At 40.8% G+C, this 24,816-nt stretch overlaps 1 long non-coding RNA gene across 1 annotated transcript in view; it reads right to left on the bottom strand.

Moving 5' to 3' along the window:
• Positions 1-8,161: 8,161 nt before the first annotated feature.
• LOC110285197 overlaps positions 8,162-24,816 on the bottom strand; it is a 32,937-nt gene continuing 16,282 nt past the window's right edge. Inside the window, exon 4 of the long non-coding RNA XR_002377031.1 lies at positions 8,162-9,032. This is a non-coding gene — a long non-coding RNA (uncharacterized LOC110285197). The remainder of the gene's footprint in view (positions 9,033-24,816) is intronic.

The raw sequence follows: 24,816 nt of genomic DNA, 5'->3' as shown, positions 1-24,816 counted from the left end.
AGCACAGAGGTGTTATTGATGAAGTTGGTTCTAGCCATATCACATATATAGTTTATCTTATAAAGGTAATGCAATAAAAAATAAATAAAAACTCAGGTCAGAAAATCACCGCGCAAATGCAGCGTACTTATCCCACAGGTTAGTGGAGTTATTTTCCTTTTGAGGGGTAGTGGTGATGGTAGTATGTAGAGCTAAGTTCATGCACTTCTACACTAGCTTTTTTTTTTTTAATTTTTTTATTTTTTTTATTTTTTAAGTGCTGAGAATAGGACCCATAGCCTTGCCTAATGTAGGCAAGTGCTCTACCACAGAGCTACAGCCCAGCCAGAATACCGTCTATTCATAGAAACTACACTCAAAATCCTTATCATGTCTGAAAGCAAAATCCTTCTAGATTTCTAAGAGATGCTCTTTCCAATATTCAGTTGTATGCTCTGTACTTGGTCAAATTTCTTTATAACAGAGGCTGTCACATATTTCTAATGCTTTTAACTTAGTTTTCATCGAAACGAGTTCATTTTCAACTTGACTCTTTATGGGCTGCCTAAATGTTAATTACATTTTATAATTGTGAGAGCAATTACAACCTGCATAATAAACAGGCCCAGGAAAAGATGTAACTAGCTGCATGAAACATACAGCCTGTGGGAAGAGGATTGTGGGGGAACTGGTATTCCATCATTAGCTATGTCTCTGTGATACTTCCTCTCAACACTTGATGTCTGAGACTCAGGGCTAGGTTGACTCTGTTATCCAAAAGATGTAAGCAAGTTAATATGCACTCTTAAACCGGCTCCAAACGATTGTACAAATAGTTCCTCATTAGTGTCCTTAGCTGACATCCACTGGCTCTCTACTTGGAACTCAGCATATGCAAAACTCTTGTGTCCAGTGTCTCCATCCACCACAAAATATTATATCTGGTATGTTCATGGTTTACACTAGTGCCAACAGGAAGAGTTTTAAAGCAGATGAAAGGGGGCCAAGGATAACATTGACCTTAATGATCTCTCCTAGCGTCTAGGGAAATGGTGCAGATGGTAAAGTATTTGCTGAAGACGCATAAGAACCTAAGTTCAGATCCCTAGCACTTACTTAAAAATAAGGAGCAGCAGTAGATGCCTGTCATCTCTGGGGAGATGGAGACAGGAAGACCCTGGAGATTGCTGGCCAGCCAGTCTGGCACAATTTGTGAGGGTCGGGTTCAAGAGGAAAAAGTGAGTGAGTGTTTCGAAAAAGTGAGGTAAAATTGTGGTAGAGGACGACATTCAGTGTTGACTGCCAGCCTCCTCACACTCATGCATACATGAGCATAGACACATACATGAAGACATACACATATATACCCAGATATACACAACAAAAAGAACCTCACCGCTATTGAACAGATAGATGTACTCACACTCATCCTTAGCTGACCTCTGCTGCTGCCTATTTTGAGAATTACGCAAAAACACTTTCATCTCCTGTCTCAATTTATCCTCAGAGCACTTTTTTTTCCCTTGAGAGAGAATCATCAACCCTGGTATTTGCAGATAGGTCAGCTGAGGCTAAGAGAGCTACTTCGCAACTATGCCTAGCTAAAAGCTATTGCCACCCTGTTTCTTTATCCCCCAAAAGCATCAACAGCCAGATAACCTGGCTTCATTCCCTACTCCCCATCACTGAGCCCTGGTGACATTTTTTACTATCACAACAGAAAGGTCTCCTTAAGTCATTATCGCCACCCAAGGTAACCACTGGAATGAACAAGACTGAAAAATGAAGGTTTTCCCAGGGCATACTGAGTGTCTGTCATTGTACTGGCTAGTTTTGTGTCAACTTGACACAGCTGGAGTTATCACAGAGAAAGGAGCTTCAGTTGAGGAAATGCCTCCATGAGATCCNNCTGTNNGGCATTTTCTCAATTAGTGATCAAGGGGGAAAGGCCCCTTGTGGGTGGGACCATCTCTGGGCTGGTAGTCTTGGGTTCTATAAGAGAGCAAGCTGAGTGAGCCAGGGAAGCAAGCCAGTAAAGAACATCTTTCCATGGCCTCTGCATCAGCTCCTGCTTCCTGACCTGCTTGAGTTCCAGTCCTGATTTCCTTGGTGTCTGTTCACAGCAGTAAAACCCTTTCCTCCCCAACTTGCTTCTTGGTCATGATGTTTGTGCAGGAATAGATACCCTGAGTAAGACGGTCATCATCCTAAAATCCCAAGCAAGAGACAAGTTGCAGGTACCTCACATTAGCAGTCTTGAGGGAGTCCGGGGGGCCATGATGTGACCAAAAGACGTTTTGTCTGAAAGCCATAATGAATTCAACTCTTTTTACTTTGAGACTAAAACCCAGATTTTATTACATCCATTATACTTAATGGGACTTTTTAGTTTTCAAAGAAAATTGAATAAAAAGAAAAAAATGTGAACAAGGTAAAACATTAAGAAGTAGCCATGAACAACTTCTAAGACACTGGTAATTCAATGCCCAGATTCATCAAAGGCTAAATGTCATTCACTGTGCTTGGAGTTTTATAATAGATTAAATAATACAGCCATTATAAATTACTCCTCCGGGGATACAGAAAACCATGAGATACAAGACGAAGAAGAAAGAGAAGAGAAGAGGGACGCAAAGCTCCCCTCCACAGTGACAAGAGCATTAATTTATATCTCATAGTTGAAGTGCACAGATGAAGTTTGGATGTCGCACTGATTTCTCTGTAAACAATCGTCTCCGATTTCCCCTTTGTGGGGGATGATGTGCAGGTGCCAGGCATCGTCTCCTGAGGGCGTTTCGGGAACACCTTCTGCAAATCCAATTAAACCCAAGCAAACACTATGATGCAGGTTTAACTGCGTCCCATGTCAAGCACCTTGGCATTTAAGCAGTGTGACTCATGCTCTTCTCTTGTGAGCATCCATATCTACTTTCCCCAATAGAAGCAGCCTCACTTTATGCTTCCACCATATAATTGATCAGGGTTTAATTAAATTGAATTCCATTGATTTATGGCAGTGTGTTAAATTGAGTTAAATTAAAGAAGAGTCATATGGGAGTTGCTAGCATCTCTCTCTTCTGTGGCACTGTGGTGCCTTCAGCACTGTGGTCTGTACAATAGAACAGAAAGACTTACAAATCCCCTCAAGTCTCTGTCCACAGTGGTGCTATTTCATCCAAATGTCCAAAGCAAACAAATGATGCTGCCACAGTTCTCTTGAAAGTTAAATCAGAGCAAAAGAACTCCCTTTTTCATGGGATAGGCAGGCATATTTATTGTTTTTATTTTGAGAATCATATCATAACCTCACCTGAAGTCCTATTCCTCCTAAGAGTGAAACTTTTGCTAATAAATATTTTAAATAAAAAAAAAAAACCACTCCTGTTAGGAGACCTCAAGAAGTTCCAACTAAGATTATCTAATCCTTAAGCCTTTATGACTTCTCACTAATGAGTTCTTGGGCATCACTGACAGTCTTTTGCCATTCTGGTGGTTGGGGAGAGTACAAAAGGATAGCATTATCCGAAGTAACGCAAAAGAGGGTCCTGTCATGATAATCCCTAAAGTAGCATTGTTTATACAACAAAAGGCTTGAGAAGAACTTTTTCATTTTTTCTCTAACTACTTTCATAGCTGTGGTATTTTAAAAATTGTATCTCCAAACAGAAATATGTGGCATTTAATATGTGGCATGATCAAGGTCTTTGTCCTAAGGTGGGCTTTACACTTGAAACACATCCTACTCTTCAAAAATAAACAAGGGAAGCCAGGAAAGTCCTACTGGGAAGCAACGTCACTGCATAATCAGGTCTACAAGCAAAATAAGATAAACGGAAGCCTGTTCCTTGTCCATAGAATTTAAAAAAAAAAAGCAGGAGAGAAATTATAAATCTCTATGGCTGATAACTGGCTACCATCTGGCTCCCATAAACCCCCAGGAAGAGGAGAAAGCACTTCAGGTGCTAAATGGGACAAAGGTTATAGCCCATATGTCAGAAACCAGCACATTTACAAGTAGCCACACCCTCTATTACAGTTGTTTGCAAATGACAGCGGGTGACAGTTAATTTGGGCTCCATAGTCACTCTCTTCTTGCCTAGGATCAGAATCTTGAGACTGGTCCAGGAGCCCAGACACAGGACTGTATTTTTCAGCCTCTCTTAAAGTTAGATGTGACCATGTAAAGATCTGGTTAAGACACCGAAACAAATTGTAGTGTTTACTCAACAGTTCCTTACAGGGCTGGAAATGAGCCTCTCCTTTCCCCTCCTGACTTTGAACATGAGAACATAGACCTTTGCTTAGGAAAGGTGGATCAGAAAAATTAAAGAAACTTGAAAGATTTCTGCTGGTTCTTTATTTCTCACCTCTGCAGCCAGTTTACTTAACAAAGAAAGAAACATTTTTTTTTATCATTTATACAACTGTTATCTGAGAGTACAGTGCTGTTTGCATGGAAGCTAATCTGAATTTATGCAGATTAAGAACAAAGACAGATTTATATAATGTCCCAGATGTATTGATCAGCCAACGTTTACACAGACTAATGAAAAATAGTGCCCAAAATTGATTGTGTACATCAGCAAAAGAACAAGGCTGGGCGACAAGGAGTGAGGGCCAAGCAGAAAGCCATGAGTCACATCCCTCTCCCCCAGTGAGCCTGAACAGATTCTGGAAACTTCTCAAACCGAGGGAACTCATGCCATCACTATTGGTTCTTAGGACGAAGCCCAATCTGAGACTTAATGAATGAAGTTTCAACAATAATAATAATGATGATGATCATGATGATGATGATAACAATAACAACAACTTTTACTGTATGCTTCTCCTGATAAATGAAGAAAAGGTTTCAAACCCTTGCCCTTTGAGACAGGGATATATTGTGAAAGATGAGCAGTCAACTCCCTCAACTCTATGCCCACTGAGACCAGATAGACTTGAACTCCTTCAGCTGCCCAGGTGTTGTGGGTATACACGAAGGAGCTCTGTTCTTTGTGTATAAAGCCACTGTCAGCCTCGTTTTTCTGCTTCAACAAATGGAACAGATGATCCCCTCAATGTGAACCACCCATGGGCTTTCCCACAGTGAGAAGAAATCCCCAGCTTGCTAACCACAACTGTGTCATTTTCTATCCCCCTCAAGAAATCACACAGGACTTAGAGTAGAAATGACATTATTATAAAAGATGCAATGAGGTGACAGCTTTGAGTTTGTTTTGCATAGATATTAAATAATACTGAATCTTCATAAATAACTGTTCTTATTTGGAGTATTTGTTATGATGCTGATGCAAATAACTCCAGCATTCAGTAGCAGCTTGGAGAAAACGCATTCATTTCCTCACTGATCTCCCAGCCTGGGAGAAGCTTCCCTGGGAAGAAAGTCATTCACCAGGTAAACAGCTGAGCAGATTTCCTTGTGCAAATGAATACTGAATAAAAATCTCTTTAATGAGAATAATGAGGATGGTGATCAGAGCCAATTATTTCAAGCTTCATAATTTGTATATTAACTAAACATTCTCATAATTAAGCAAGTTAGCCCAGGGATATACCATTCATTATAGGCTCTACAGTTTCTTTGCTTCTGAAATTTCTGCTCTCAAGCATTCTTTTTGAATGGGAAGCTGAATCGAGAAATTTTAAACAACTTCAGGCTCTTATCAATCTATTATCATAGTCATAACCAGGAGTCTGGATGTAAGCTGACCAGAGTAAATGCTACACCTCCTGAGAACTGTCTAAGCTTTTCATCTCTCTGCTGTGTGTGGCCTTGAGGTGGGTTCATCTCCTTGGAATTCCAAGATGGCCACTCCATAGTCCAGTCTCAAGGAGGTAAAAGGGAAAGGCTGGTAGCAGAGAGGCTATCAAGTTGAGACAGTTTCCAAAGTGCCAACAAGCTCTTCTAGCACTTTTCAGTTCTATAGCAGTGATCCGGAGTATCCTGGGGTTAGTTCCAGTTGCAAAAAAAAATTGTAGAGGCTGTAGACTCTTGAGAGCAAGGAGACAGGAGAGTGGAAATGAAAGGGTAGACAAAGCCATCAGCACCATCTTGTATCTCCCTGCATGCAGAAGGGTAAAGACTATAATTGACAAATTCTAGAAGTTTCTTTTTTAAAATCTGCATTCAGTTTTCCAGCAAGGGTCATCAAAACCCTATTTGAAAAATGATGTGAATGTACAGACACATGCTTGGCAACTGTGGACTAATGCAGAGACAAGTACCCATGTCTGTATAGAGGCACAAGCTGGACACGGGTGAACCTGAGCAACAGACAGCTGCCTGAAGCGATTCAATAGGGTGAGGGCAAGGGTCCTGTAAAAGATGAAAGAGGGTTGAAAGGTCATTTCTAATGTTTTAAACTGCTCTGTGCCCTGTTTATCCCTATAGCATCTTTCTTCACTTTATTTAACCTTCTGTTTTACCCAGATCTTAAGATTTTACAAAAAAGAAAAAAAAAATTCTGACAAACATACCGCAGTGATCCTTTTCTTCTACCTTGTTGGGACCTCACTGCTCTGACAGTATGGCCCTTCTTTATATGGATGTTATATGGGTTATTTAGGTACCAAATGTGGCTTGATTTCTACAATCAGGCAATTCCTACCCCCCACATCAACAAAGACAGCAGTCCTGGAATTAACAGTTTGCTGTTACTTTTGTGGACGATGTCTATGACTGAGGACCAACCCCTTCTTCCAGGAACACACAGATTATCTTCAACAGTAAAACACTGTTTTAACCCCAGATAGGACTTTTAGATAGGCCATAAGTCCTTAATGTTTGTGAAAAGAGTTGATGGAGTTTTAACTTATAATTCCAAATTGTGAAAATCTACACATTTGTTTAATAAGAAATTTCTTAAACTATTGTTGATCGTTAGAAAAACTTCAGAGGTAGGAGGAACGGCTCAGAAGTTAAGAACACTGGCTGTTCTTCCATAGGGTCCAGGTTTGGTTCCCCATACTCACAAAGCTACCAACAACTGTCTGTAACCCCAGCTTCAGAGGGTCTGATACCCTCTTCTGGCCTCCATAGGCACCAGGCACACACATGGTACACAGACCTATATTCAGACAAAACACTCATATGCATAAATAAAATAACTGTTCAATTTAAAAAGAAAGAAAATGTCCAGAAATTATTTATTCCACCCAAAGTAAAAATAACAACTTATTGGTATTTACAGTAAACCTCACAGAAACCCCAGAAAAGAAATTAACCAGGTTTTAAGATAAATAGAAATGATGGTGTAATAGCTCTTACGGCTTTTCTGTATAAAAACCAATCACCCATGTTTATAGATTAATAAGTCAAGGCAGAATATCATAAAAAATGATTCTCTCAGCAGAACATAGTTTTAAAATTGAGGGCTTAGACTCCAGCTTTCCTGCTAGTATTCCAAAATGCTTATTTTCCATGGTAAACACCAGGATTCACCATTCTTTGCTTTGGGTAGTTTTCTAACAGGCACCTTAACGGTTTATGTCCAAATTGGAATTAGAGGAAGTATGTAGCTCTGGCAAGATCCCCTGTTCTTCCAAACAGGGTCAAGCCTTGTTCTGATCACTACTGACTTGCAGAATTGACATGCAACAAGGATCCTTGGTTATAAACTATGATCTACCTACCAATCGTGAAAACTATATTCACAGAAGTCGATAGGGGCAGTTGTTGACAAGATGGCACTCAGAAACGGTGTTGATGTAATTTAGGAGGTGGGATCATAAGAGGAAACAGCACTCTGTTTGAATAAAGTGCCAGTGGAATTGCCAGCGGGGCGATTTAGGAGAAAAGGGGTGACTTCGTTACTTTGTTACTTCAGTAAACTTTGTTACTGAAGAAGACTAGAGGATTCTTTGTGACATTGAGACTCTGCAATACTACAGTGGAGGAAATGGCCATGAATGTGGCTGACCTAATTTAATTCCTGGGATGAGATAGTTTTGCATGCAGTGCTCATTGTTGCTGAATAGGCAATCACCATGTGCATTGTGCTTCTTTGAGAATATTTGAATCTTGTCTCAATGCTCATAACGGATCACAAATACAGATTCTGATAGCAAAGTGACTTTAGTCCTGAGCTCTTGTGAGGAAAGGCATTGGCTCTATCCTCTTTAGAGTTAGACCATTGGGGTGGGTATAAAAGATGGGGGGTCTGTAAAATCTTTTTTTCTTAGAAATTCATTGGCTAGTTATGTAGAAATAGTTGTATTCGATGTATTAGAAGTTCTCTATCATTTAATGATATACTTGTGGAGTAAAAGATATAAGAGCTGTATAAAATCAGCCAATTATGTTCAACTAGCATATCTGCCTTTATTGTGTTTGTCATTAGCCTGACTAGAAAGGCCTTTAAAAGTGATTTTTTTTAAGAGAAAATTTGAATGCATTTTGTTGGTATTGTACTTACTCAATAACGTATTTAATTAGTAGGGAGAAAGAAGAATCCTGTGTTCTTAAGCTCTTACATCCTCTGTCCCCTGAAGTAAGTGAATTCACTACTGACTTCTGAGTTTTCATCAAGTAGCTTGATAAATCTGAAATGTAAAACTACAAGAAGGAGCCAGTGCATGCTCTCCCTCTAGGTTACTTCATATGCTAAAAGCATCATTTCCGTGAAAACCTGCTATAAAGCATAGGAAGGGGGCTGGAGAGAAGGCTCAGCAGTTAAGAGCACTGACTGCTCTTCCAGAGGTCCTGAGTTCAATTCCCAGCAACCACATGGTAGCTCACAACCATCTGTAATGGGATCTGGTGCCCTCTTTCGGTGTGCCTGAAGACAGTGACAGTGTACTCACATACAAAAAGAATAAAACATGAGACAGTCTTCAAACCTTCAAAGAAAATAGGTTTTTCCCATGTACAAAACCAAGACAGAATAGTACAGTGTTAAAGTAAACACAGCATATAATTTACTATCTTTGCTGACCAATCTTGGTTGTCAAGTCGATGGGGTTTGGAATTGCCTAGGAGATGTAGGAGGGTATATCGAGAGTAGCTTAATCAAGGAGGGAAACCCAGGCTTGAAAGTAGGTCAGGTACAGGTCTGGAAAGACTACAAATGGGAAAATATTGCTTGTAAAATTTTATCACTGTTTCCTGGTCCAAGCAGGTAGGAACAAGCAACTATGTCCGTCTGTCTGTCTATCTGCACTCTTATCCTACCATGATGCTCTAGGTCTTCAGACCCTTCTTTACTTAAGTCATTTTTGCATGTTGTTTTTATCAAAGAAGGGAGCAAAAGTTAACAAATATACGCTCTTAACTATTACCCAGGCTCCCCCTCACCCACCTGCAAACCACGAGAATATTTTTACCTTCCCCATTCCCTAAATAGTGACTTCAGCTTGGCATCCCTGCCTTCTCCCCAGGATACACTTTTGCTTCCTGTCTCTGTGAGTTTGACTAGTCTGTAAGTGGAATCATATGGCTGGTATTTATCCTCTCCTGATTGATTTATTGAACTTCGCTTGCCTTCGAGGTTCCTGTGTGTTGTGGTGGGCGTCAGAAAGGCCTTTCTTTTAAAAGCTGGATATCCCACTGTGTGTGCCCAGCACACTTTGTTTATTCAGTGTTTGAAAGTGTACTTGAGTTGCTTCTCTTTCTTTTCTTTTTGACTCTGGGAAATCACGTTGCTAAGAGCAAGTGTGCACAAATACCTCTCTGAGTCCATATTTTTGACTCTCCTGCTTCCTGTGATTTTTTTTTATTTTGTTTTATTTTATTTTAGCAAGAAAGCTGAATGTGGGTGTTCATTTCATACACAAGGGGGAACAACTCCAGAAATAGTCGGGAAAACTTCATAAAACAGAGAGCGAGTGTGGGGCAATATAAAATATAGCTTTGCCTCTGGCTTGCCAGATTTCTATCCTACATGACTGGATTACTTTCCAGTTCTCTTATCTGTGAAACAAGGGCACGAAGGATGCGATTATGAAGTCTAAGCACTAAGCAGCTAAGGACTGTGGCTTGCAAAGCTTACCCTATGGTGTTTATCCTGCTCCAGGACCAAATCCAAAACGGGAAGGCACGGTTTTTAAAGTCTACTCTTCAAGGTGTCGATTTTCCCCAGTTGTAGAGAAGGAGAAATTGAGATTTATTTTTAAAAGCCTTAGGGTTTTTCAAAAGACAGAGTTGAGAAGAAAATTAGGGCACTGATCCATCAATTCATCACAGGTAGCCAGCTCTGGAGAAGGAGAAACACAGTCAGCTGTACACTGAAGAGCTAGTCCTCAAGACTGACCACTACCTTGTTCTTCTTAAAAGATTGCTTAGCAGAGTCAAGGGAAGGATTAGACATCAGAGCACTCAGTTCAGTTCCCAGCATCCACTTGGTGTCTCACAACTGACTATAAGTCCAGCCCCATGGGACCCACTGTCCTCTTCTGGCCTCTATGGGCAGTACACATGTGCAAGGTGCACAAAAAATACAAATGGGCACACACATATACCCATAAGAATGCATTCTATGTATTTAAATAGAGTTTAACTAAAAGAACTTCAACATTTCATTATAAAAATGAGGGGTTTTTTTTGTCTGCATTTTAGATTATCAGGGTGTGTGTATTGGAGAGTGGGGGGAGAGACCAAGAAGAGTAAGGGTGATAATGTTGGTGTCTAAGTTTTGTAATAAACATCTTCAACTTTCCCCCACATGTTGGTTTATTTTACCAAATTTGGTACACTACTTGATTCAAATATATTAATAATTAGAACTCTCCTCTTTGATTTCTGTAAAGAAAACAGTTTATTTATGTTTGTCATTCTATGTTCCAAAGCCAACCTCCTGTTCAGGCATCAAGGCCAGTTCCCCTGTGTCTCTAGCCTTTGGAGGAATACCCAGACCCCACCGTCAGCCTAGGGCAGGGACATAGAATTTGAAACTGTGTCTCTCCACAATGAACATTATGGCAAACTCCTCTAGCCTTCTACATTTTGTGATGGCCCGCAGGATTCAGGGAGGAATCATTCTGATTGTAGCTGTTACCCATATGCCAACAACTACACGTATTATCTAAAACATAACAACACTACCCATCCCTTTCTGCTTCCATTCCTTCAAACTGTCCATAGCGAGCCATTACCTTCAGCCTTTCTGCCAGGGCCTGGGGATATCCTCTTAACCTCCCTGTCTCAGTTTCCTTTTCTGTAACAAGAGAGTCCAACCGCAGTGCCTTTGTGCATTCTCTAAGACAGTGATGTCCCTGGTTGTGTAAGTGGCCCACCAAGAACACTGGGAGCCTATCAGTGATGACTGCCATTTGAACGCTGCACTCTTGACCCTGACCCTCTGTCAGAGATTACTCCCACTCCCTCTGCTGATGATAGAACCCACGTGTGTCTTCTAATTCTGAATGTCTTTCCTGGCTCCAGGTCCTTGAAGCTCGCCTAATGCATGCAGGCACTGATTTTACAGTCTGATGGCTTTCCAAACCAAGAACCGCCCTTTCTTATCACACTCTCCCAGGCCTCTGCCCTGCTTCCATGTCCAGCTGCCCAGCACGGCTCCAACACTAACACCATTTAAGGTTTGAGCTTCAAAAGCCCTCTTTTTACAACCTGACCTGAGGAGACTGGCTGGGGTGCGTGTGGCTTGGCTGCTGTCTGAAACCCCAGAAGACTGGAGCCCGTACAAACACCCGTGCCACTCCACTCCCAGTTGGTTCTGTAATAATTTCGGGCTGAAGCCATGTCTCTTGCCCTGAATCACAGGATTTCAGCCACAGAGCCAGGAACTGGAGCCAGGTCTAGGCTTTCCCATGGCTCTGTTCTACCCACTCAACAATAATGCCAAAAAAAAAAAAAAAAGAGACTCAGACATTTCATCAAACCTGTCTCTTCTGTCAAATTGCGTTATTCTCAAATTGTGTAAGACCTATGTAAATACTCTCGCTTCACACACGGGGTTCTGTAAGTACATTTTGCTGTGTGTTTCTCACTCTGCAGGTTTCCTATGGATGGGTGTGTAAAAAAGTGCCAAGATTTCAGACTTAAGAAAACACTTACAGGGCAGCCGTCCAGTGGCATTACAGTCAGCTTGTGCCCAGAGGCAGAGAGCAGATCTCAGCAGGACCTGCTGGGTGACACTCATTCACTCATTACCTACTGAGCCCGGCAGGCCAGTAGCAGCGCTAACCTCTCTGCTGATTCGCTGTCAGACTTTTGAGGTGCATTTTTGATGCTGTCCAGCTGCGCATTTCTTCCTTCTGTCTCTCTTCATCACTTTGTCTTCCCACTTGGTCACTCATTCTTCACAATAGGCACTCTTTCTCCTTCGCTGCCCTCTCCTTTTGGTCACTTCCTGTTAACTAACTCTACTGCAAATTGGTGGATTTGTTAGAAGTTATGTCTAAGAAAGGGTATTCTCATTTACCAGCCAAATCCCTTCACATGGAAGGAGTCTCCTTATATCTGATGGGAATTCATAATGTGGCTGGATTTGTATTGGATTTCATATTATTGTAAGTTGGTTCCTCTGACTATTACTAACTAATAATCATTAAATTAGCTTCCACTACAATAAAGTGAAAGCATTAAGTTGATTATTAAACAATTTAAGGTAAGCTCACTATGGCATATTGGCGCAAATTAATAGGCCGTAGCATAAAAATGAAGATGCCAAATGTCTAATCAAGAGCAGCTTTAAAATGCAGCAGCCAATGTTACAATTTATATACACCATGCCAATTAAGACACTATTCTAAACAGACTTCCCAGTTTCGCATTTATTTTCTATCCATTACATCTCACCTACAGTTCCCATCTTAATCTTAATGTGCCTTCCCATTCTTTCAGGAAATGTATGGTTTAGTATAATTGAGAGCAGGAGTTTTTTCTTAATGAGTTTTATAGTATAGGCTTGCAGAAACAGCCTGAGCCTCAGGTGGAAGGGCAAGATGGAGCCTGATAATTTGCACATCTAACAGGTTCTGGGTGAGACTGGCCAGTCTAGAGACCACACTTTCATTTTGATGTTGCAGATCTTCCTTTTAATGTTGTAGCCCTCCCCTGCTGCTCTGAAAGGGCATCTCTGTGTCGCCCTTCCTAAGAACCTCCTCTGAAGGGGAAAATCTTCTCTTTCTTAGGAAGGTCTCATCTGTACTGAGATGGTATCTGCTGCTGAAGCTGTATACCCACCCTTTCCCCATTTTGTGGCGCATCCTACAGAGTCTCAGGATTTCTCCCATCCCTTCTTTATGTATTTTTTTTTTTTTGGTTTGGTTGTTTTTTGGTTTTTTTCAAGACAGGGTTTCTCTGTATAGCCCTGGCTGTCCTGGAACTCACTTTGTAGACCAGGCTGGCCTCGAACCCAGGAATCCGCCTACCTCTGCCTCCCAAGTGCTGGGATCAAAGGCGTGTGCCACCACCGCCCAGCTGTATTTATTTATTTTTGTCTGCCATTAATTTGCTCATTTTATATGCTACCTGTATTATTACTTAATTATCCATAAATGTGAGCAATTCAATTGTTTTTTTAATCTTCATCTAGACTTATAGATAAATAGCAAAATAGCTGTTTTAAAATTTATTTTGGATGTTGTTTTTGAAAACCCTAAGAATGATCAGTCAAGGACGGGGAGATGGTTCTGGTAGGACTTCGGAAAGCATCAAATTGACTGTGTGGTGGCTGAGTCCACAAAATCCTCTGCTGAGTTCTGAGGAGAGATCTTTTACTGATACATCCGGGGGAATGGAAAGCTCTCTACACCACACACAGTGCTTGCTCCATAGAACACAATGAATTCCATAAGCTGCCCATAAGGCAAACAGATTCTCATGAGCAGGTTACTTTGGCTTCCTGGCCCAGTTTTGCTATCTCCAGAGGTGGATTTACCATCAAAGTCCATCAGATTCATCATCGACATCTGGACCAGGGAGTAGCCCCAGTGCCAAGCTTCTTTGGTCATTTCTCTTTGTAAGTCTTAGAAAAGAATAAACAAAGAAAAAAAAAAAGAAAGGGGGGAAGGGATGGAGGGAGGGAAGAAAGAGAGAAAGAAAGGGAGAAGGAAAAGAAGGGAGGGAGGGAAGGAAGGAAGGAAGGAAGGAAGGAAGGGAGATTATTATTTTCTTTAAAAGAACCTACAAAACTGTATGAACATCCAATCCTGTGTGACTTTGAACAAGCCCTAGAGATGATCCATGTTTGTCTATGTAAAACAAGTTAAGCAACCAAGTCAGAAGAATAACAAACTCAGAAATGAATGAGAGCCCTTCCCCAGTCATTACTTTTTTTTTTAAATCTGGAAACACATCTCTAGAACTAGTTAATCAAATGAAGACACATGCTTTGCAATTGAAAAATTGACAACCATCTTACTCTTTTCTGAAAATGGACGTTAGTTTGTATGTTCATTGATTTTATGTGATTCACGTTATAAATAACACTTCTTGAAATGAGGCCATGACAATTATAGTCGCAGTTACATTTGTAAGTCAATGTGGATTTCTGATTGTTTGAGATGAAGGTCTTCCATTTATCGGAAGAACCACAGTAAAACTCCGAGGAGGCTCTATAAGAAACAATTGGACGACTCCACATCATTAAAGAAGGACTCACAGAAAGAAAAAGCTCATATTTTTATGACTAGACTGAAGAGCTACAAATCCTGAGCCAACCCACAATGGACCACTTGCTGGCTTAAGAAAAACACGGAGAGAGAGAGATGCAGCAATAACACACTGTCTAACTCTGCTGCTCTGGAAGACACAGGGATACAGCTTAGAAATGAGACTGAAGGTAGCTTAAGAGGCAGAGGTGCCTATCATCAAGTCACAAGACTTGTCCAGAAGTGACTCCTAGAAGCTGTGTTCTGATGTGTCCAGGCATGTGTGCATCCACGCACACAACCAATAAATAGACTAGAAGTAATTTAACCTGGCTAAAAGAAAGAACAACCTAAAAGACAACGCTGGCCCTTTGAAGTTTCTGGTCAAAGAATGTGCTTTACAGAAACTGGAATATAGCTCGTGTTTACACAAATTTGTTTCAAAAACAAAAAGGAGTGTTTTCTTTCAACGCCATTCCTTGTGAGCCATTTGTCATCACTGTGAGCTTCTGGTACTTGACCAATTCTTTCCGAAACTTGCTGTAAAACAAATGGCCATTAAACGCTTACAATGTCACAATAGAGAATTCGTATTATGACTCATTCTTAATGCAAAATTTGCTTAAATTACTATATTCATTGAGCGGGATTGCCAAACTCCATTTCATAAACAAAGTCATTTTCATAAGCAGTAAATCATAATTTCTCTTCACTTTCATCAGATGCGTTTTTGCTTCCCATGTGTAAGATCTTAATTGTTTTTCTTCAAGCAGTAATTTTCATGAACAAAGATGTTCATTTTTAACCCTCATTCCTTGGGGCGGGTGGGGGGGGGGAGTAGATGATGGAGATGAAGTGAAATTTACATTATTTGCTACATTAGAAATTAGGCATACCATTTTTAAAGCCAAGAAGCACAAGCTGCTGAAGCTGGGCTTCAAGAATAGTATTTAGCAAAGCCATTACAGCTTAAGTTAAATATAAAATAGCTGTGTGCTCAGTCCTTGAGGCAGAGACACCATTCCATAAATGTTAGTTGACTGAATGACAGTACATTCTAATGTCCAAAGGTTCATCCTATGTCTTCTGCTAAGGAGACCAACAAGAAAAGACCCCCTTTCTTTCCAAGAGTCTGTGCAGTACTTTATTCTCTTGAGAGCAATGTTTACATGAATTTAAAATGGGTGCATGTCATTGAAAGATCTTATTTATCTTGGGCTTCATAGAAATACAAAAGCTGGCCCGGGTTAGGACTACCTGGAAGGTAAGAAAGTATTGCAGCTAATATCTCTGAGCTGTGAGATCTAACAGCCAGTTCCCCCAACAGGAATTCCTGAAATTCTCAGATGGGATCCTGGCTTAGAAATAGGGGATGTAGGTTTTTCAATCCAGACCTGCCGAATCAGAGCCCACCTTGAAACAAAAACCCCCAGGTATTCTTGGGAACACACTGAAATCTATCTGATTAAAAAACATAAATTAATTAATTTAAAAAAAACTCGCTGAAAGCAATAGAGTATGATCCCACAAACACCATCCAGCAGCATGACTTTTAGCTGACAGAAGTTGAGAAGCTACAGAAGCAAGTATCCCTGGGTGTTCCCTCTTCTGCCCTAAAACACAGAGAGTAACTCTACCTTTGTAAAGATAGTCCCATCTCCTTACCAGGAAGGGGCAAACTCTTAGGACCAGAAACAACTCTTTGTGGGAAGCCACATATGCCATTACAAGATGGCGCTGGCCACCGCTGGCTACCGCCCCTTCGGGTAAACAACCAATGTGCGCATGTGCATAAGGGTTCCGAGCCAAGTCACAGCCCATCCCGGGGAATGTAAATGAGGTACTGAAAGCACAACCAATCAGTATAGACATGCGACTCCTAGGCCTATATAAGCAGCGCCAGTTCTGGGGCTGGGGTCTTTTCACCTTCACTATCAAGTTCTCCCAATAAACGTGTGCAGAAGAATCCTGTTGTGGCGTCTTCCTTGCTGGCAAGTCGGGCGTCCACAACTCTTGAGTCACAAACTTGACTGAGCAAACCTTTTTAGCCTGTATTTCCTAGTCACCTTCCCCAATGTACTCCTTTCAGGAGCTCGAAGCACCATCTCTCATCCATTCTGAACAATTCTTCAGCCTTTATGGAGCTGATATGTGAGCCCTCATCATGCGTGCCTTGATTTTTCAGAGTTTTTCTGTGAAGACCTTGGGCTCACATGAACATGGTAATTCAGCAAGTCTCCTTTCATGTGCCTGTTTGCCATTTGTCATTTAATTCCCAGTTGTCTTGAAAAGGGGGAGTTTTAGCTGGGCGTGCTTGGCTCATGCTTTTAGTTCCAGCACTCGGGAGGCAGAAGCAGGCAGATTTCTAGACGTTTAAGGTCAGGTCAGACTACAAGAGAATTTCAGGACAGCAAGGACTAGACAGAGAAACCCTGCACTGAAACAAAACAAAACAAAAACAAAAACCAGAAACCAAACAACAAAACCAAAACCAAAAAAAAGGGGGGAAAGAAAAAGAAAAAGAAAAAAAAGAAAGAAGAGAGTACAGTTCTACCTCTCCCATGCTTCTTGAGGATGAATTTGTGCTTTACAAATGGGTCAAAGGACAGAAAACAACTTTGGGTATTGAAACATTTAGCGCATTCATTTAACACAAACCTGAGCCAATAAAGAGACACTCCCCCCAACCCCCCAAAAATTCACTTGCTTCTAACCCATATATGATTATTTACATTAAATTCACCTCCCAGACCTGAGTAAGTGGAGTCTGTAACTGAATGCTAGCATTTCATTCTCTAAATGAATTCTTAGCGTTTCATGAGGGTTGCAGTCAAGGGTCCAGGAGCCGCAAAAAAAAAATGGCCCTGTGTTGAGCTCTGCACCACCATGGTTTGCTGTGCACAGACTCAGGCCAGCACAGATGGAAAACACTCACAAAGGAACCGCATCTCTGTTGAACATGCCCAAATGCTTTCTGTCAAAATACAATGAGTGAGATAACTGTTTATACAGCATTTGCATTGTGTAAGGTATTCTAAATAACCTAGAAGTGATTTAAAGTATCTGGAAGGATGTGCATACATTATATACAAACACTGAGGTTTTGTGTAAGGAACTTGAACATCAGCAGATGTGGGCACAAGAGAAATGGGGGAGGCTCCTGGAACCGGTCCCCTCCCACTCCCCACCTCCCGGAATATTGGAGAATGCCTGCAGTGGAATAGAGATTGCTTCTGAATTTAGAACAGAAGCTTCTGTCTTTCTACTTCTTCTAGACTTCCTGCTGGCTAAGAGCACCCCCCTTGCCTCGAGGTATTGATTATAGCCAGAAATAAATCAGAAACTTCTGTGCCTGCTTGAGTTAAGAGAAATCAGACTTCCCACTCTTGACAGCTCTGCCTGGGCTGAGAGCTGCACCCAGCCAACACCAATCATCTATAAACAGAAATGGGAAAGCATTCTCCCAGCAAGGCCACAGCCATTGAAAGCATTAAGTAGAAGGCAGGGCTCAGTCCCAGAATTAGCAACCGCAGCACCAGCAGCAGCACTTGGCCACATCCAGACTTATTTAATCAGAAACTTAGGGGGCAATAGGGCCCAGTAATCAGAGTGTTAGCCATGCTTCCAGCTGATCCCCATGCAAGCTAATCACTGAGCTAATGAAGGTTCTTCCTCCATTCACTGAGCTCCTCCCATGATCCTGGCACATTTCTCAATCTCTTAGCTCATTTAAGCTTCCGCACCAACCCTGCAAGGTAGAAACCACTTTATCCATTTTAAACTGCTTTACAGATGAAGGCCAGTGCAAAGTCAGGCATGAGGTATTATACCTCTGTAACTCCAGTACATATGTGGGAGGCTAGAGAATCATGAATTGAGACCAAAAAAAAAAAAAAAAGTTGGGGCTGGGGCTAAGATGATGGCTCAGCACCTGCCACACAAGCCTGGAGATCTGGATTTGGTCCCAAGAATCCACATGAAAGGCTGGATATTGTGACCCTCTACTTCCAGCACATCTCCAGCAAAGCATGGAGGCAGAGACAGAGTAATATGCTAGAAGGTCAAGGGGCAGATAACCTTGAGTATGCTGCAGAGAGAAGAGTGTGCCCCAACAGAGTACAAGGCAAAAGATCAAAGGCGTAAACAAATTCTCAAAGTTGTCCTCTGGTCTCCACAAGCTGACCATGGTTATGATTTAAGCAGCAGAAGGTACCTTGGCAAGACGGAAGCTAAGGGACACTGCAAAGTCACACCATGCAACGGATATCATGTGAGAGGATTACTGGGGGAGAAGGGTACATCGAGGCTGCCTCGGACCCCGGATGGAAAGGTAAAGAGGGCCGGGTGGTAGTGGTGCATGCCTTTAATCCCAGCACTTGGGAGGCAGAGGCAGGTGGACTTCTGAGTTCGAGGCCAGCCTGGCCTACAAAGTGAATTCCAGGACAGCCAGGGCTGCACAGAGAACCCCTGTCTCGAAAAACAACAAAAAATAAAACAAAAGAAAACCAAAAACTAAGAAAAAGGAATCAGATATGGTGGGGCACGCCTTTATTCCCAGCACTTGGAATGCAGATGCAGGTGGATCTCTGAGTATGAGCCCAGCCTAGTCTACACTGCAAGTTCCAGCCAGAGATCCTATGTCAAAACAAAAAGAGGGGGAAAATATAGATAGCAAGGATGGGAAATGAGTCAAGTCTTGTACTTGAGTTGTACACTTGGACTTTGCAATGAGTGCTATGCTAGTGAAACCTGTGGTGAGGAATTGCAAAGGACAAGATCAAACCTGGAAGAGAAGATGAATGAGGCTCATTTGAATATGTAAAGATGAATGTGCCTCATTTGAATATGCAAAGATGAATGAGCCTCATTTGAATATGCAAAGAGGTAAACTGAGCACCCAGGATGCTGCAAAGGTTTTCTCTTGTAGACAGCTGGAACAGCTGGATGATGTTTGCAGCTGAGGAGGTCTCAGTTTCTAGTCACACAAGCTTCTTCATGAACATCCCTGAGACATGGTAAACAATCCGGGGATGAAGGGAAACAAAGCTGGATGCCTTACTCAGGCTTACAGGAAAGTGAAAAGAGAGAGAGAGACCAGATCTTGGGTTCCAGACTCCACCTTAGAAAACCTGACCTAAGGCTGAACAACAAGCTGGCACCTAGCACCAGTTCTAGGTTATTCCCCAATAAACCAACACTTCCAGGTTACAAGCCTGCCCCTGACACTTCATTTCCTAACAACCACCATTCAAGAGGAATACAGTTTATGATTTGTCCCCCTTCATCAGCCAGTTAGTTATGTTAAAGGACAACAAAATTCCATAACACACCCCCCTCATCAGATATGTGCCAGTCTAGAAACCCCCTCAATTGCTTGCCATTTCCTAGAAAATTTTGTCCTGCTGAGAACTCAGGGCTTCACCCTCCTGTTCTGCCTCCTCAGAGATGTCAGTGTGGCCCAAGCTCCAGCTTGTAAATAAATAGACCCTAGTGTGATTGCATCCAAATGGCTCCTTGGTGGTTTTTTAGGGTTCACAAGCGAAGCACAACGACACCCACTTGAATCTAATTTGTAGATAATTTTAGTGTAAATACAGTACATACAATATGAGAGACACAGTTTTACTAAAATAATGCCTCTCTTTCTGAAAATTTCAAATTAACTGAGCAGAGTGGATTACATTTGCAAGTGGATTACATTGCCGAAGGCTCAGAGGTCACAGGGCATCCTTCGTTTAAGACCCACTCTGCCAGACTCAGTAAGAAGGAAAACCGCATATGAGCACAGATAAATGAAGATCATGAAGCTGACTTGAGTTTAAAACATCAGATCTCTACCTTGTCTCCAAAGTCTCTCTCTAGAGACTTTAATTTCCCCTGTCCTTCTCAGGAGGGGGGGGGGCTATCTTTAACAATATAGGTAGCAATTATCAGAATATTATAGTATCAGAACACAAAGAAAGAACAAAAGGAAAGGGATTATAAGCTTTTCTTTAAAAACTACCAATAAGATCAGTGTTTGTGAATGTACATGAGTGAATATTTATTAAAATATTTGCATCTTTGCCTGCAATACAAAAGGCCCCCAACATCAGCAGCCCTTGTCTTCTATCCCTTTATGATTTTATTGATGACTGCTGTGGGGATTTTAATCAGCTTCTATGTGGACTTTGTTTTTTTCCTTCTGCCAAAAATTATTATGTTGCTTCCATCTTCAAGTCACCTAAATCATTATGAGCCATTACCTTCTGACCTAATAGCTTTGTTAAATGAAATACTTTAACATTTGCAATATCAATAATAAGCTTGATGAATCATATTTTCCCAACAGTTCAGATTTTGGAAAGCAACAGAGAAGAAGTAGAAATGGAAATTTTAATTAATGTTTGGAAACTTTTCATCTCATTTGGATCGTGCTGAAAACCTGCCAGGCAGGTATTCTAACATGGCTTCCTGGTTCTCCTTGACCTTTATCCCAACAGTGTGCAACCCACAGACATCACTTGGTTAAGGATTTTCAGAGAATCGGTTTTAAATGCCTGTGTGACTCTGTCCTGTTGCACAAGGCATCAGAGCAGGGTTAGAAATAATTACTGACTGTCCTAGTGGTTTGACAGTTGGGTAATAGGTCAAAAGGAAATGCTAGCGCTTCTATCAAGCTATCTAAAACCTCTAATTAGAATGTACATTTTGACAGGCTGGTGAGAGGGCTGAACAGATAAGGGTGCTTGGTACCAAGGCTGATGACCTGACTTCAATCTTAGCGCGCACGCGCGCGCACGGACACACACACACACACACACACACACACACACACACACACACACACGGTAAGAGGACTGACTCCCATAAGTTGAAACTGTGAGCCAAAGTAAATCCTTCTCAAGTCTCCCTTATCAAATCAAAGCCTGGTAAAGTAGGTCATAAATACCTACTGGGACCTCTGAACCAAAGATTTATATTACAGGTTGGGTTGCAGAATGCAATACAGTCTGCCCGGTTAATTTAAGTTTTGCAAAAACAAAGACAATATTTTAGTAAAAGCTTTGTCTCAAGGACAATTCTCACAAATTTTCCTCTGACTTCTTTATGCCATCACACACACACACACTAAATTAATTAACTACTTGACTAATTTCTAATTTACATCTTTGACACCCAACCTCCTGGAAAACTGTCCTTTATCTATTTTCTTCAACAACACTTTCTCTGACCTACATAGCGATGACCACACAATCCTAATCCCTGGAGACTCAACTGTCTTTCCCTCACTCCATACTTGGAGAAACTGATGCTCAGAAATGCAAAGCTCATGTTTTTGTTTTTTGTTTTTTGTTTTTTTTTTTTTTTTTTTTTACAGCCTTGAAGCTCACAGTTGTAGCATGTCCCCTGACACCTCATTTCCCTACCTGACCAGGTCCTTGGGAGTCCGATGCTCATGAGCTGGGTAGCACTAACCATTTCTTTATGGAACTGTGCCATGTCTATTTGCCTCTGGCCTGTGTTCGCATAAAACACTGCTAATGCTTACTGAATTATATCCCTGTTTTGTTTTCTTTGCATCTCTGTGACAATTAAGGGAAGAAGAACTTACTTTAACTCCTAATTTTAGAGATTCTCATTTCCAGGCCAGCTCACAGCATCCCTTTCAAGAGAGTGTGATGAGAGGAGAAGGATAAATGGAGATAGGCTGTATCTGTTCTTCAAAGGACCACTACCTGGCAACCTAACTCCTCCAATCAAGCTTTTCTTGTTAGTATTTTCACCACCTCCCAATAATGTTCCTAATTATGGATTCTCAAGGTCAGATGACCAGATCAATCCTTGAAAATCTAACCTCTCGGTATTGCTTGTATCATGGTCAAGCCTCCAGTGTATTTGCCTTGCTGGGTACTTGATACTGAAACTGTAGCAGAATTAGAGACATCATTTCAGGATTTTTGAAATCTGATCTCTTTCAGTAAAAAGTGGTTAAATACACCTGTAAATGCTTTTAAGCCTTTGGCAGAGGAAGGTCGGTGATTGGGAAATGACTGTAGGCACTTCTGTGTCGTGTTGTTGATATCCCAAGACAACTGAGACCTATCAGTAGCCAATTCCAGGTTACGAAGGTGAAACCTCTGAACATGGAGGTGAGAAGATTAATGATAGAGTACACCATTTATATTAATATTTTTTATCATGCAATAGGCTCAAATAACCTTAAGAGTATAGGCAACAGGAAATAATTAGGAAGTAGGTACCTTGATGTGTTTTTCTTATTTTAATAAAAATGTATTTAATTATAAGTTTGCATACTTTAATTTCTTTTAAAAAATGGCTATTTAACTACTAACTTGCCACAATCCTAAAAAATATATAATAATTAGCTCTTTCAAACAATTGTTAGAATTTTTTTTTGTTTTTGTTTTTTTTTTTGGTTTGGTTTGGTTTGGTTTTTTTGGCTTGTGTAAGGGCCCTTCAGATTTTTCTCACTGGAGAAATTACTAGTGAGTAATATGATTCCAGAAAACCCTATCAGCATTCTGAGATTGAGAGAGACAGAGAGAGAGAGAGAAAGAGACAGAGACAGAGAGAGAGACAGAGACAGAGACAGAGACAGAGAGAAACAGAGAGAGAGACAGAGACAGAGACAGAGAAAACAGAATCGTTCTACTTCTGCTATAGAAAAAGATCAGGGCATATATTTCAAAGAAAAATATCTATCAAAATCATTCAAGTCACATTGGATGATTTTAGAAACTTGGTGAGCAATTAAGATTTATGAAAATATTTCTGAGTTGGCTAAGTATCAAAAAAGACAGTGGTGTTCCCTTGTACTTGTACATATTTATTTTAATTGACAGATGAAAACAAACTCCAGCCAATTTCCTGGAAAACATGATGGTGTGATTTAACCTATTTATGATTATGGTATAAGGATTGAGTTCTAATATTAAATTTGCATATTGAACTATAAATAGCTGAAAACATCCATTATATTTATGATCTTCTGTTAGCTGAAATAAGTATTTCCTCAAATGAATTTTGTATAATAAGATAAATTCAAAATTAATAATAGGGGTAATTAGGAAACTGACACACTATAAATGGACTTCCCTGATTCAGAGGAGGTTTTTGCATGTACAGGCAGCCCCTCAGCATCCACTAGTTCCATGTGGTGTCCTTCAACTGCACACAAAATTCCAAACAAACAAATGGCAAAACTGAGTTTGTACCAAATTCATACAATTATTATCTTGCCATTATTCCCAAGACAAGGTGTTGATTGTTTATATAATATAGATACTTTCTTAGATATTATTAATAATCCAGAGATGGTTTAAAGTATATGGGAAGCTATGTAGTGTTTATATATAAACACTAGGGTATTTTATACAAGGACTTGAAGCACCTATCCATCTCTGTAATGGTAAGAAAGGAGGGGGAGTCCTGAACCCCATGGATGGATACTCATGGATACCTCTCACTTTGCCAAACCATGGTTTCCAGTATGGTAAGATGTTGTTATTGCTATTGTTTTATTGTTGTATGAGTCCAAGGCTTCTGTAGTCAAAGCTGGCTAGCCTTGAATTCCACTAGATGGCCAGAACTTCTGATTGACCTGCCTGAACCTTTTCCTTTCCCTTCTGAGTGCTAGAATTCCAGGTGTGCGCTTCCACCCTGGATTTGTTTTTGTTATGGCGCCTTGTTTTGCAATATAATTAACTCCAAAATTATCTGTTTGAATGAAACAGAAAGGAAACCCCAAAGCAATTATCCAGTTCACAACAAAAAGAAGGCTTGAACAAGCAAGCTTTTCCAGGAGGACTGGCTTTGTTCCTTGGTTTTTCCAATAAAAAAAGGTGTAAATGTCCTTGTACTTTTTGAAGGTCATTATGTCATGGTTTTTAATGCAAAAGAATTTGGGCTTCTAGGGAATCTCTTCTGGCACTTTCAAAATGAAAGAGGATCTAAAGTGTCCAGACCATCCCAAGATGGGCCAATTCACGACAATAACTCCAATACCCATAAGAACATTTAGGGTCCTCTAGAGCAGTTGGCCTTGCTGGACACCTTTGGCTAAAGAAGGAAATAGAGCTCAAATGCTTATGTCCCATTGAATAATAAGAGACCTTCATGTGCTCTATCAACAAGCACAAATGAGTCCTACTGTGTGCCTGAAATTCTAGTAAGCACTAAGGCTGAATACTTAGAATTCTAGTTTGGTTTCCATTGCTGTGATAAAAATCCATAGCCAAAGCAAGTAGGAAAGGAAAGGGGAGGGGGAGGGAAGAGGAGGGG

This window comes from Mus caroli, chromosome 18, assembly GCF_900094665.2.
Source record: "Mus caroli chromosome 18, CAROLI_EIJ_v1.1, whole genome shotgun sequence".
Classification (NCBI taxonomy): domain Eukaryota; kingdom Metazoa; phylum Chordata; class Mammalia; order Rodentia; family Muridae; genus Mus; species Mus caroli.
This window is presented reverse-complemented; position numbering and strand designations above follow the sequence as displayed.